This window comes from Sarcophilus harrisii, chromosome 3 (assembly GCF_902635505.1).
Source record: "Sarcophilus harrisii chromosome 3, mSarHar1.11, whole genome shotgun sequence".
Lineage (NCBI taxonomy): Eukaryota > Metazoa > Chordata > Mammalia > Dasyuromorphia > Dasyuridae > Sarcophilus > Sarcophilus harrisii.
In genome coordinates, this window is record NC_045428.1 from 150202646 (window position 1) to 150218676 (window position 16031).

At 34.8% G+C, this 16031-nt stretch overlaps 1 protein-coding gene across 2 annotated transcripts in view; it reads right to left on the reverse strand.

Moving 5' to 3' along the window:
• The window catches only part of NALCN (sodium leak channel, non-selective), a 476168-nt gene extending 465634 nt beyond the window's left edge, over positions 1–10534 (reverse strand). Inside the window, exon 1 of one of the 2 annotated variants that reach the window (XM_031958631.1) lies at positions 10284–10534. The gene's annotated coding sequence lies outside the window, so the exon portion shown is untranslated. The remainder of the gene's footprint in view (positions 1–10283) is intronic. The other variant, XM_003765762.2, reaches the window with a different exon arrangement.
• Between the last annotated feature and the right edge of the window lie 5497 nt (positions 10535–16031).

Here is a 16031-nt window from a genome sequence, read left to right on the forward strand (position 1 = left end):
CTTGTAGGATTGTAGAATTCATGAGATTGTAAATATCTTTGAGTCACTAAATAAAAGTAAATAGGACATATAGGATAAAGATAATGAGTCACTAATGAAAACTATATTAATAATCCAGGAATGAAGGAATCAATAAGATCGAAGTGGTTGTGACCAGAATGAAAACACATCTGGGACATTTTGAAAAAAAAAAAAATCCACAGGATTTTTTTGACTGCTTATTGGGGGTGAAAGTGATAGAGAACTTTAAAACTACCACAAAACTTCATGACTAATAATGGGGAAAATAACTTTTTGAACAATTTCACTTTAATTTTCCTTGATAAAGTGGGTATTTCATATTTCTTTTTCCTAATGAAAGTATTTTCAAGAAGTTATTTGAGTGACCAATTTACTTCACATTTTCTCCATGAAGCGCAAATGATATAGCAACTTTTGCATAACCCCTTTGATTTTTTTAGTCTAGAATAATAATCATCTCTTATTACTTCTGAAAGATGTACAGTTGAAAATGAATAAAACAATGTTTTCTAAATTTTTATAACTTTAAATATGATGGTGAATTCTGTGACAAATATTACATTTCATTTTTCATAGATATTATTTACCTAAAATGAGTTCATGTCTATACCCATTCCTATGTGGCCTAAATATGTTGTAGCAGAAAGAGCATGGAACTCATAGTCAGAAGATGTGGACTTGAGTGTCCCTATCTGGTCCTTAGCTTTGTGACTTTGAGCAAGCCACTTCTTTTTCTGAACCTTACTTTTCTCATCTCTGAAAAAGAAACAACACTTGTGCTACCTACCTTATAAAACTGTTAAGATCAAATGAGACAATGTATTTGAAAACACTTTGTAATTATAAGATACTATTAAAATATATTGTTACTATAACTTTATATCCTGAGTATGCTTCTTATAGTTTCCTACTATACAATGTCTTGATCATTTGTATTGCTACTGTTAAATTTATATTATTATTTGATTTGATTTATAAATAATTTATAATTATTTGATTAATGTACTTATACTTGCTATGAAATCACTCTGAGCAAAGGCAAAACAAAACACATACAATAGTGTATAAAATTAAAGTCATTCCAAATTGGAATTTACATAATTCTTCTCCTTAAGAAGAATTTTTAATACTCCTAATTGGAATATAAAAGTTACCATGTATATTTTAAGTAAAGGATTTAAATCTTTTAAAATAAATAGCTACGTTTTTGAAGAAACATTTATATTAAAGGTCCCCTTCCCTTATTTAAAATGAATAGCTAGGAAAATAAATTGCATATAAAATGGGGAGAAGGGAAAGATTATATTGATCTCTAAGGAAACATATTTTAAAAAATCTTTCAGATCAAATATTTAATGACTTGCTTCATGAAATTGGAATATTTGTGCATCATTGAAAAAAGAAAAATGTGTTATAATTATTTTAAGGATACATATAAGATATAAATTAGAAAACTCAGGAAAATTCTGGAAAAATGCTGGAGTAGAATGGTAAGTTTCAAGCTCTCCCGATTTCCCCCACAAATAGAACACATTTGTGCCTTAGGCTGAACATAGATATGTGAAAAATCAAGAACAAGCATCTTTCTGATATAATCCAAGATCTGAAGACTCAGGGCCAGGATTAACCCCTGTAAAATGTAAACACCTCCTAGCTGGCTCCCTAGAAACAAGTGAGGAGCCCTAGGGCTAGCTGGGTGTGGAGGGGTCTCAGCAGGAACCACAGAAACTTTCACCTCCTGGACTGCTGGTTCAATCCAGGTATGAACCTGCAAAGAGGGAACCTCAGTTGATTAAGGATACCAGGCTCAGCTGTGTTGCAGAGACATGGCCCTAGGCAAGAAGGAAGAAGCACAACCTTCATGAATACAGAGGCAGTGGGGCAGGATACTGTTGACTATGGGCACTTGCAGGAGGAAACTCTTGATTTGGGGTTGCAGGTCAGAGGGGGCACTGAAGTAAAGACACCATGCCCCCACCCCAGGATCAGAGGTGCTTACACTAATACCTCTTATTTAAAAAAAATAAATGAACAACAAAGAAGAAAGAATCCCACCATAGAAATATACTATGTGATCAGGAAAGACCAGGGTTCATCTTCAAAGAAGGACACTAAAATAAAAAAAGCTTCTATCCCAAAGAGGAATGTGAAATGTCTCCCTGCCCAGAGAGAATAGATAGAAGGACTCACAAAACAATTTTAAAATCAAATGAGACACACTGAGATAAAACTAAAAAGAAAATGAAAAACCATCTAAGAAAAAACAAGATTATAAGAAAAAACAAGATTATGAGAAAAAAGTTAACCAACTAGAAAAGAAGGTACAGAGTCTCAAAGATGAAAATAACTCTTTGAAAATCAGAATTGGGCAAGGAGAAGAGAATGAAGATATGAAAGACAAGAAATAATAAAACATTATAAAAGAATGAAAAATAGAACTTAATGTAAAACATAACAAAAATGACAAATCTGGAGAATGGATCAACAAGAGAAAATATAAAGTATTTTATAAGACACAAAATATAAAAAAATAATTAGGATGTCTGAAAGTTTGTGACCCAAAAAAGGACCTTGACACAATAATGTAAGAAATAATCCAAAAAAATTGTCCTGGAGCGATAGAACATGAGGGGAAAGTAGAAATAAAAAAAAATAAAATCCTCCAATCAGCACCTCAACAAGATCCTTGTGGAAAACACATAGGAAAATTACTGCCAAATTTTAAAAACCCCAGATCAAAGAGAACATTTTGCAAGAAAAAAGAAAAAAATTTCAAATACACTGGTGCTACAATTAAAATTGTACAGGACTTATCACCTGCCACAATACAAGATCGCGGGTTCTAGAATCATTTCTTCTGCTAATCAAAAGAACTAGACCTGTGGCCAAAATATTTTATCCAGAAAAATTATACATAATATTGAATGAGAAAAAATGGACATTCTATGAACTTGCAGATTTTGAGGACTCTCTCAACCAAACCCTAACTTAATAGAAAATTTAATATATAACATCCAATATCAAAGATCAATTTCAAAGAACTCAATTCTTGGAAACAATCATGGACAAATTGTTTATTTTTATGTGGAAATGTATAGCATATGTTTAAGACTGACAACAATACAATAGCTCAAAAAGAAAAATTGGGGCAGAGTTAAGGTAAAAATAGTAATCATTTCATACAAAAGAGGTGCAAAGGAAGAATAGACACAGAAGCACAAGAAGGGGAAGGAGGGTTAATAATTATGAAAACATACATAGAGAACAGGTTAAATAGGCAACACTATATATATATATATACTATGAAGGATATAGGCCCCTCCAAAATCTATAAAGAGAAAACGGGGGAGGGATGGGTGGACAGAGGTGCAAAGAATGAGGGAAGAAGACAAGAGAATCATCCATGGATGGAGAGAGGCTAAGTAATAGCAAGGCAAGTTAGGAGCAGAATTAAAGCATTAAATTAAATTAAAATGTCAAAGGGATAGGAAATATATGTATGTATGTATGTGTATGTGTTTGTATATGTATACATATACATATGTATATTATATATATATATACACACACACACACACATTTTTTACTTATAAGTTCAGAAATCCAAACTGTTAAATTCCTGAAACTTGTCTCAGTCACTTTTGTCGCATCTTTTGAATATTTTCTTTTTGTTTTCTAATAACCACCCAGGCCTTCATCACCTTACTCTTATACTACTGCAATAGCCTGCTGGTTTTTCTATTTGTATCCCCATTCTAGTCTATATTCCATTTGGTTACAAAAGTGAATTTCCTAAAGCACAGGTTCAACTACATAATGCCCACTCAACCACCTTCAACAAACTCCAATGGCTCTATCATTTTCAGTATCAAATACAACATCCTCTGGTATTCAAAGTCAATTTTACCCCTCTACTTTTCAAATCTTCTAACTCAGTGGTTCTCAAACTCTTTTTCTCAGTATCTTTATGGTATTAACAACTATTGAGAATATGTCCAAAAAGTTTTTGTTTATATGGGTTACATAATAGATATTTATTATAAATAGAAAAAAACTAATTTTGAATTTGTAGACCCTCTGAAAGGATTTCAGAGACCCTCCAGGATTCACTGAACTACACTATGAGAACCACTTTAACTTCTTCTTTTTATATAATTTTTATATTTTATATATATTTATTTATTTATATTATTTATATATTTTTATATATTTATATATATTATATATGTATAATATATATATATATTATACATATAATATATATATTAATATATATACTATTTATATATAAGCTTTTCCTCAAATGATAATCTTATCTCCTGGCATTTTCTCTGTCTTTCCCCAAGTTTGGAATGTTCTCCTTCCTCATCTTCAATAATCTCTTAGGTCTTGACATATTGTATATCCCAAACAAAATTCCATATTCTACAGGAAGTCTTTCACATTCGTTCTTAATTCTAGGACCTTCTGTTTACTAATTATGTCCTATTTATCCTTGTAGGTTTTTGTTTGTTTCCTGTGTCTCTCATTAGATTGTGGGACCACTGAGGACCTTTAGCACAAGGCCTGACATATGGCAGGCACTTAATAAATGCTTACTAATTGACAGTCTCAAAGGAATTTTAAAAGCTATTGATTAGCTTTATTAGTTAAAAATACTGAGTCTGATTCTATTTTTTCTATTACTTAATCTGTGTCTGTGTTTTTTGGTTATACAACTAATACTGGAAGAGAACATCTTTTAGAGATAAGATCAAACAAATATCTTCCCTATTGAAATTAAAGTTGGAATTAAAAGAAAGACTGAAAGTAATTCAGAATGATCATGATTCTTTTAACCAGTATTTAATTTTAAATACATTAAATAAAGTCATAGGAAATTTAGCATCACTCAATCAATAAACATTTACTAAGTGCTTATTATGTATCACAAACAATAGACCTCAGAGGTCATGTAGTTCAGTTCCCTATCTTATACACAATATTCCTGACAAAGGATCATCATTTCTACTTAAACATATCCCTTGATAGAGAAATCATTGCCTTATAAACTTCTCCAGTTAATTTTTTAAAAATATAGATCTAATTGTTGAGAAAATTTTATAGTTCCTTGTAAATTCCACTCATTGGTCCAGGTTTAACATTCTTGAATTACATAAATAAGGTCTGGAATACAGTATAATTAAGTGCTAAAAATATGTGTGGAAGACTATAAGTGTTACAGTGAAAGGGGTACTACTGTAGATTAAAGTGGCCAGAAAGAGTGGCAGAAATGTTAACATAGTTTGGAATACCTTTAAGGAGACATTCCCTTTATGTTGGCAATGAGGCTATCTTTCTAAATATTATTAATACAAAGCATAAAGGGTGTAAAAAGTCCAACTTAGAGATAATTTGCATTTCTGAAGTTTATCAGAATTTCTACTTGCCCAACAAGACATCTTTCTGACCATCACTGGCCTGGAAAATGGATCACAGAGGAGTGGTTTGTTTTTAGCAAATTGCATCATTTTAATCTAATTTGAATAAATTTCATGGTTCATGACTGTTTCATCTCAGTCCAATCACAATTGCACTGTCCTAAACTAGACCTAGTCCAGAACACTTCTGAAGTCTTCATGAAGGTATAGAAAGATGAGTAAGATTTGGAAAGGCAGGCAATGTTCCAAGCAAAGTATTTCAAGTTTTTTTTTTTTTAATCTAATCTGTTGTAGGGGAAATGAGCTGCTTTGTACTTCCTAAAATACCCAGCTTTTCTTCACAATTTGATGTCACCACTCTCAACCAAGATGAAACATTCAGACACTGAATGAGATAAAAAGAAATACTAAATGTGATAAATTCTTCTGGGTGAATAATAACAATTCACCCATATAGTGCATTTAGACCTTCTTCACATCAATCCTGGGGTATGAGTAACACAAATATGTGCCTGATGAAGATACTAATACTCAGAAAATGTACTCATGGCCACACAGATCTTGTCTGAGCTGGAATTCAAAGCAAGATGTAGTGATTCCAAGTTCAGCAGGTCATTTGACTTTATGACCATCTACAGCAGGAAGTTAATACTCATAGGCATCCATTCTAATGCTTCATCAAAAGAAAAATCATGCCAATATTAAACTGTGTCATCCTGCTAATTAAGATATTTCTTCCTTTCTCTTTTTCTTCTTTTTTTCTCTTTTGGTTAGCAAGCTGAATAATACAATTGAAGTACAGCAACTAGGTTCAATTGAGGGCAGTTGAGTTTGGTAGCCAAACTGTCCCTAATATTTAATTTGGTTTGGATCATTTCTATCAGCGTGGCAGAATAGATATAATGACAGCCATGATAAGTCCCTTACTGGTACAGACTGACTAAATGACCCTCCCTTGTCAAGTAGTAAACGTACTCTTTTTGTCCCCAGAAACCCATAACACTATAACTTGTGGAACAGGTGCTGCCTGACCTGAACAACTAGAGAAAGTTTCCTCAACCCCTTTCTTATATCAAAGTACAAATCTGGTATAAACAAAATGTATGACAATGACTGCTGGTAACACACACAAAAAGGTCTTCTGTAAAAGAACAAAACAGGCAATCTTTGTGAACATTCCACCTCCCTTTCTGACTCACTCTGTAGCTTCCTACCTCCTGTCTCATAGGATTTTGAGATGGAAGAAACTTAGAAACTATCTATTCAAATAACACTGACATTTTATTTTTTTAAAAAAAAGGATGCTGAGACCTAGGAAGTTTCAGTAACTTGCCTGAGATCAAACAGAAAAACAAAACAAAGCATGTAAATTAGTAAATATTAAACAGAAGACTAAAATTCAGGTCCTCTGACTTAAAAATCAATTCTCTTACTACCATATCACTCTGTCCCCACCACCATTCTTTGTCAACTCAACCCAGATCTGCTTAACAAAATGTTTCTTCTAGATGCCAGCCTCAGAATTCCCTTTTCTTGAATGTTCAGCAGCATTCATTTGGTTACTAATTTAATTATATGATTAAAATAATTCACAATATGGATTATTCTCCGGGAAGCACTCATATTAAACAAATATGAATTTTAAAGCAAACAAAATGTAAAACAAATATAAATTTATCAAGAAAACTAAATCTCTAATTGGGATATATTTTTGATCAAGAAAACTTCAGGTACTCTCTTCTCCTTTCCCTTACCTAGACTGACAAAGAAAACAAAGAATTCTTGCTTTGGGAGAAATCTAAGTTGAAAAAGCTGATTTTATATATATATATATATATATATATATTTGACTTAGAATATATATATATATATATATATATATTTGACCATAAATCTTCGAATTCATATTTCATAGCTTCTGAATCATTTTGATTAAAAGTTTAGAATTTTATTGAATCTTCATTGACTGCCCATGACAGGGGACATCACAGATTGTTCATTTGAAAGAACTTTGTGTCTTACAAAAATGAATGTTGAAACTATCCTAAACATAATTGGAAAATACCATTAAGAGGAAAAAATAAAGTATTTGGGGGCAGAAAAACAAAGAAAAAACTTTGTGGAAAAAAAGAAGTAAGCCTGAGAGGACTTTGTCATTTATTCTTTATGCTGCCTTCATAATTCTTAATATGTCAGTAAAATCATTCAGTGCAAGATGGATTTGTTAAAGAGCAACTCAATTTACCTTGCATGTGCAGGCCACTAACCTAGAAAAGGGGATTAATAAATCCCAGGTGCTAAAAAAAAGAAAAAGAAAAAGGAAAAGGAAAAAAAAAGAAAATTTCCACACAATTTATGTCACATCCCCGCATTCAAAAAATGATAATTGAAAAGGATACTTTATGTTATTATTGTTAGTGTCTTGCCAGGATAATAGTGTCTTAAAATGCCAATCAAGGTCAAATATGATAACAGTACTTCTTAAGACAATGATGTAGATATGTTTAAAACTAAGAGGAGTGTATTATTATATTCACATGTCAATATTGTTTTAGAGTACACTGATATTATTTTAATGGGAAAATAAAGTATTTTTGGTAACCCAGAATATAAAGATAGATATCTAAGAAGAAAGGGCAGAGAAACCTTTCTTCTGACCAAAGGGGTAAATAAAGGTAAAAGAAGTTATCTGTTTAGAATTGTGTTCCCCTCATAAGTCTAAAATCTGCATGTTACAGTCATAGAACTTTTTCCTGTTTATATAAATATGTATACCCATAAATATTCTGATACTGATCCTGTTTTAACAGACTTAGAGAAACTTAAAAAGTACAAATGCTCTAGTTGCAGTCTTTGTAGTTTCCTTGGCTAGAAAGGGAAAAGACTTAATGGATCCCATTTGCTATGACTGATAAAAAAGAAAATGGTTCCCAAATCTCCTTTTGGAATATTTGACTCCAAATTGATCCTAATCATTTTTAAACATTTGTTATCTTTTTCTTTTAGGTTTCTATCTAGAACTATCATCAGGCAATAATCAGAATGTGTAAATTTTCACAAGAAATGACAAGTTTACTTTTCAAAGGCTCTCCAGCAAGAGCACAGAAGACAAAGACAGAATTCTCCTAGAATAGCTGTCCAAGCAAGTTTCTACCAGTTGGCTATTCACATTCTAAAAAAGGCTGTCCACTTTTGAACTTTCAGTTTTTAATCCAAAGCCACACTTTTGATCATTCATACATAGCTCTTACTAGGGCTGAGGTCTACCACAAAAGCCTGAGAGGAAAACCCTGAGAGGCAAACGGTGCATCTAAGTTCAAGAGGAAAGAAAAACCAATGGCTTGTAAATACTTTCCTGTGGTTAAACATTTATAGAAAGGGTGATTTTTAAAGGTATGGCAGCTGAATATATCTATTTAGCATGCCAGTTCACCTGTGCATTAGGCTGAGTGATTGACCACACTACTACTTTGTTTCCTCTCTGATTTAATTTCAAACCACAGTCTTGGTTATGAAAACATCAGTAATGAACAATAACATATCCATCTGTCAAATTATGACCCATTTTTCAGAATCTTTTAAAGAAAGTTTGTTATTTTAAAAGCACTAGTTTCATTTTTATTCACTACAGCCCTTGGAGGTGTGAAGTCACCAATATCATTCCCATTTCACAGACGAATTTGAATCCTGAACAGATTATCACACATACAGAGACAGATACAGATTTAGAGTACCTGACTTCTCAATCTATGTAGAAACCTATCCGATAAATATTGTGAAAACTCTTACCTTTTCAATAATATATTTAAACCCAGAGAGAATTTAATTATCTACCAGTCTCTCAGTTGAGGATTCTAGCACTGCAGAAGTGTAACCATCCTTGGAAAGGAGGAGGAATGCCAAATGTATAACCTATTACTCACTGATCAAAGGAGCAGCGGAGGGATTTAGGCCAGAGTCTCCCACCCACTATGATCACTAAGGACTTCTAAACATACGTACCCCAGCTCTTTAGGGCTCAGGGATCCAAATCGTGTAGCTAAGGCAGGAAGATGCTTTGTGTTGGTGGTCACCCCAATTAAAGATGCTCAGCAGCCCAATGAATAAAAAGGAAGGCTGATAAGAAAATAACATGCCAAGGAGGTAGGGAGGATGGAGGAGGGGCAGCGCGGCCTCCTTTGGAACCGACCTGGCGCAGAAACTTCTCCCCACACCTGCAAACAGCAAGTCTTCCCCTGGAGCAGAAGCAGCATCAGTAGGCCAAAGGAAGCCAGCCAGGCTGCTGCCTCTGCGTGAATCGACCATACCCTTCCCAGCTTTCCAGCAGCCCTTTCTCCCCCACCCCCCACTCCAACCGCACCTGGAGCGGAGACAGGCCTGGGGCTTGACCAAGAGAGAGAGAGCTCCCGACCTTTCCACCCTCAGCGTTTAACACAGCTGCAGCCAAGGCCAGAGGAGCCGACAGCCTGCCTCCCGGCTCCAAAAAGACAGCTCGCTGCAGGGGACAGCCAGGGTGGGATGGAGAGGGAGAGCGCATCACTATACCCACCGGGTCGCATCTCCAAAGAAGCCTGACTGTGCCCCACTTTTTTCTGCCCTTCCCCGACCTTTGGCCAGGGGCAGCCGGGAGGGAAGACCCCCCCGGACACTGCGGGTACACCCGCATCCTCCCACCTGCCTCAGCGCCTTAGTCTGCCCCAGCTCCCCCTCATCCCCACCCTCCCCCATTCTCATCGCCAGCCTCCGGCCCAACCCCTGGGAGATGCAAAAGCGAAGGAGCATCGCGGGCCTCCCCTGTTCGAGCCCCTAGCCTCCCCCCAAACCACAGCGGCGGCGACCAACCTGTAACCCTAAGAATAACCATGGGCACGGGCATCGCGGGGAGACGGCGGCGACGGCGGCCACACAAGGGAAGCTCGGGCCGGGGAGAATCGAAGTCGGGAAGAAATCAGTCACCAGGGCGCGCGCGGCTCCGACACAGGCGGAGACTCCCCAGCACCTTACCTAGCGCAGCTCCCACCCGTCATTGCGTGATCGAGGGGGGACTGGTGGCTGTGGCTCTGGGGCTATTTTATTCATGTTGTTACTACTGGGCCGATGATTATGATAGTGCTGGGGGGAGTGAAATTGGGGGACTGGGGGCTTCTTTCTTTTTCTCTATTTTTTATCTCTTTTTTTAAGTTGCCTTAGCTGAAGGGTCTGCAAGGATGCTGTGGGCTGAATGGAGGAAGTGAGAGAGGAAGCAGAGATTCAGTTGGTAGGGATAATAAGGGCGTCGGTACTAGCAGGTTTTCTCTGTGAATACAGCCTTCAGTCTCACAGGAACAGCTGGGATCTTCTAATCTAAACTCTGTTCCCTCTCCTTTTTTTTCCCTCCCTGTCCCTTTCCCTCTCTCTTTTCCTTTTCTTCTCTATTTTTATTCCTCTCCTCTCTCTTTTCTTTCTGTCTATGTCTGTATCTCTGTCTCTCTCTCTCTCTCTCCCCACTTACTTTTACCTTCTCCAACCCATACCCTACCTCCCACCCCCACCCCCACAAAGAGCATAAATGTGACAGGTGTGCACCAGAGACAGGCAACATGATATGCATGCACCACTATTACCTGAAAATTTTAAATACTCTTATATTTTTCATATACACAGATAAATACATGACATAGTTTCAGTGCTACACTTGAAATTAGGAAGACGTGGCTTTTAAATCCTGGCTGTGATATTTGCTAAACTGTGAGAGCATGAGTAAATCATTTAATCTCTCTGAGTCTCAGTAACATCATATGTAAAATGGACATAATAATACCTGTAATATCTATCTTACAGTTTTCTGAGGCTCAAATAAGATCATGTCCATAAAGAACTTTACAAACCAGAAAAACAATATAAATATTATCAGTGATGATGATAGTGAGCTTGGGAATGAGAAAAGGGTGGAGATGGGCATGATGATCTTAGTCATGATGATCTTAGTCATGATGATCTTAGTCATGATGATCAGTATGATGGTAATGGTAACAATGATGCTAATGTCTCATTGACACTCTGAGTGCCCCATAGGTAAGACATTTTTCCTCCCTGAGCTTCAGTTATGTCATCTCTAAAATGGAGATAATACCTGTAGAACCTACCTCATAGGGATGCTGTGAGGCTCACAATAAACTAATGCAAGTAAATCATTTTGCAAATTGTTATATAAATGCCAGCTATTATTATTACTCCTTCAATAGAACCTAGTCTACATAAAGTATTTCTGTACATGCAGAATACTTAAGTGGATGGTATAAATTTTTACTCATGACCATGGCATAGCTAACTTTTTTGAGCTGATTTCATTGTTTACGTTTTGGGGAAGTAGTCCTGAAAGGAGCTCCCTCTATGAACATAGATCAGTACCTGCTTTGTACCTTATAATCTTAGAGAGTTTCTTAAGGGCTTGAAGAGGTTAAGTAGCTTGCTCAGGGCCATATATCTGGTGTGTGTGTGTGTGTGTGTGTGTGTGTGTGTGTGTGTGTGTGTGTAGGGGGGAAACTTAGCTCTGTTTTCCTGTCTCTGAGGTTAACTCTCTATTTATCACACCACATTGCCTCTTTAGCTAACTTGTTTATGTCATTTCTAGGAGCTATGTTTCAAAGTGGATTTCTATGTCATTTAGGTTTTTTATTTAATATTTTTCTGCTTTTGAATGAAACTTTTCTTCCCATCTGAAATTTAAGGGGCTCTCTAGAATATTTGTGGTTTTCCACTATGGAGAAATATATATATAGGTCTAAAAGCTTGATCAAAACCTAGACACTCCCTGATGTCTGCTCATAACCAAACCATTGTAGAAACTTTAATTACTATATATCGCATAATTTTATCCACATGTATATTCACTAAAAAAGGAGAGTATAAGTTCACTGGAGCAATTTAAAGTGAAAAACCAAAAATCCATTGATTATTACTTTGTTTCTTCAATATCCTGCTACACCTCACCCATGTAACTGAGAAAGATGATCAAAAAAAAAGAAAAAAGAAAATTATCACTGTTGGAGATCAAATACAGGAGAACAAGCACATTGAAGAACACCTGAAATTGTGAAACTGGTTCAGTCTGAAAAACAATTTGGAAACAAAGAAGTCACTAAACTGCAGATGCATTGTTCCATTATTTCTGCTATTGGGTTTATACTCCAAAGAGATCATATTTGCAAAGGAAAGAATCCATATGAACAAAAATATTTATGACTTTTTTTTGAATGATGCTGGAAAAAAAAGCCTAGAAAATGAAGGAGATGCTGATTAACTGGAGAATTGCTGAACAATTTGTATCATGTGAATGTAACAGAGTATCATTGCATTGTAAGAGACCATGATGAAAGGGTTTGGATTCCAAGAACCATTTGAAGACTTTAAGCAAGTCAATTGGACATGATAGGGAAAGCCTGTAATCCCTGATGTTTGGAAGTCTAAGGTTGGTGGATCACTTAGGCTCAGGAACTCGGAGCTGCAATAGGCTAAGACTATGCAGTGGCTGAATCAAGTTTGGCACCAGTGTATTGAGCACCCTAGGAGATAACCACGAGGCTGCCTTAAGAGGGTGAACCAGTCCCGACCAGAAATAGAGGAAATTCAGCATTCCACTCTTGGCGCAGCAGTGGAGTTAACCCTTCTAGTCTGAGAAAGATAGAGAGACCCTATCTCAAAAAAAGGGAAAAAAATCAAGCAAATGATCAGAATCAGGACAACTTCAATAATAATGTAGCAATTTTGAAAGACTAGAGAACTCTGATCAATACAATAATGCTCAGAATTACAAATGACATTAAAAATAATGCTAATTATCTCTTTGGAGACGGTGATGAACATAGACTGGAGAATAAGGCATACATTTTTGGACACAGCTTATGTGTATATTTTTTATGAGGGGACGTATTTAATATTATTGCTTAGATAAGACTGAGAATGGAATAAGGGATGAGTTCATCTCTTTTGTCTTTCCTAAAGTGACCTTGTATGTTCAAAAGATCAAGTGGAGAGGCCAGAAACTATTCCAGTGCCCTTGGGGAAAACAGAAGAAGGGACAAACCTGGCCTATTAGTAATTATAAGTTGTTATTGAATTGTATTCTAATAGTTCTAAAATATGTGCTATATGCTTCTTTTATGCTTAGTATTTGTTTATGTAAGTAGGAATAAAATATCATTTAAATGTCTGCATCATAATGTACCTATTTTTCTTCACTTCCTCTTGAGGAGATTCAGACATGAAACATTACTATTGCCTCCTGAATAAAATTATCTCAAGGATTCCTGAGTGGTGGGCTTATGGCATAGATGAGTGTGAGAAATGGAACATAATCCTTTTAATTAAAGAAAAGATCCCCTAGCACTGAATCTCCTACAGAAACTGAAATGTTTATGTGTAGGACAGGGAATTATTCAGTACTAGGGTTTGGCAGTAGTGCTAAATCAGATCATCAGATATATGACATTCTCGTTGACTTTTTTGAGAATCTGATTTGATTATATGAATCCAGAGTACCTAATCTCTCTTTGGAGATGTTCAAGTTTGTTTAATCATGGGCAAAAAATCTGCTTGTCCTATTTCTGGTGGTTAGGAATTCAGTACAATTGCATAATGATGCAACAGATTAGAAAATAATATACAAAAACAATTTAAGCACAGTAGTCTAAGATTTCATAAATCCATACATCCAAGCAATTTGGATTCAAGTACATTATTTGACAAAAACTATTGGAAAAAAAAAGAAGGGAGACTTGTGTAACCTAAGTCTAGATTAAAGCTTCTTAAACTATAAGGAGTCATGTGATGATGTAAGAGTTTGCAAAAATTATGATTATCAGTAAATGTTTGATTTTTATATCTCTTTATATATAAACTCAAAGTTGTGTAAAAATCTCTTGGGCAAAAAAAGGGTTAGGAGTGGGAAAAGCTTAAGCAGCCGTGGTCTAGACTAATAATGTATATCGTGGTAAGTTCCAAATAGATACCTATTTTAGGCATAAATTGTGACAGCATAAATTAATTAAAGAAGCAAAAGTAGAAATTTCCTATCAGATCTATGGATAGAGGAATAGTTCATGACCAAATAAGGGATTAAGAAGATTACAAAAGATAAAATGAACAACTTTGTTACATAAAATTAAAAAGCTTTGGAATAAACTAAACCAATAAAGTAAAAATTAAAAAAAAAAACAAGTACAAGAAAATAATGCAGCAAATATCTCTGATAAAAATCTCATTAGGGAATTGATTCAAATATAAATGCTTATTATCTCTTCCTCAACTAATGAATAGTCAAAAGATATGAACAGACAGTCCCTGATAGACAGAATAGTTTCAGGAAAATCTGGAAGACTTGTATGAACTGAGGAAGAGTGAGGTAAACAAGGAAAATAATTAAAATCACAACTATAATATTATAAAGACAACATCAAAAAATCTTAAAACTCTGATCAACAAAATGTTTAACCATTATACCAGAGAATTCATCATGAAACATGTTGCCTATCTCTTGATGGAAAGGTAATGAACTTAGAGTAAAAACTGACACCATGTTTTTTGGGTCATGGCTAATCAATCAATAAAAAATTATTAAGCATCTGCTATGTGCCAGGTATTATGCTAACTCATCAAGGCAGGAATCACCCCAATCCCAAATATATGCATTGTTAAAGGTATTTTGTTTTCCTTTCATTGAGGGGGATGAGAAGGTAGGAGGGAGATAAGGCAAATTTTAGTTGATTTGGAGGGAAAGGATTATCTAAAGAATTAACAAAAATCCCTGGCAAAATTTTCTGTGTCTGTATGTGATGGGACACTTGGTTGTATTTTATCCAAATCTAAAGAGAATAATGGAAAATCTTTTACCCATGACATTTTGTTTTCTCACCCTTCCAGGACAAAATCTATAGTAGTGAGGGTTTTCTTTTATTTTTTATTTAAATAAGCCTTTTAAAAATAAAAACATTTATACTTTATGAATTTGTTCATATGAATTTATGATTTTATTACTTATGAATTTATGATAGCAATAAAACCAAAATGAAATATTTTTGTCTCATATCTCTGAAATTCTTGAAAGGAAAAGTAATTTTAGATAAAATGGCTAATCTAGATATTAATAAAGTAATACATTTCAAAAACAAACAAAAATGTTTATAGTTATTTAACCAATGTAAAATGAAAATATGCACAAAATCATTTCAGCACATTAATTCATTACAATCAGTTACTTGATCTAAAAAGCAGCATAAAAGGCTATAGAGCCCTGAATATTGAGTGAGAAAGACCTGAGTTCAAATCCAGTCTCAGACTGTATATAGTAGCTATATAACTCTGAGCAAATCATGTAAATCTCTGTGTGCCTTGATCCATTGGAGAAGGAAATGGCAAATTACTCCATTATCTTTGCCAAGAAAACCTCATGAAGAATATTGGCATGCTATGGTCCATGTAGTCACAAAGAAGTAAACACAATTGAACAAAACAAAAACAGCTACAAATCTTACATTCTTCTTCTTTTTATCTATTTATTTTTTCTTAAATCAAATGTGGATTAACATTCTTTAAAATCCATCATCATAGAAA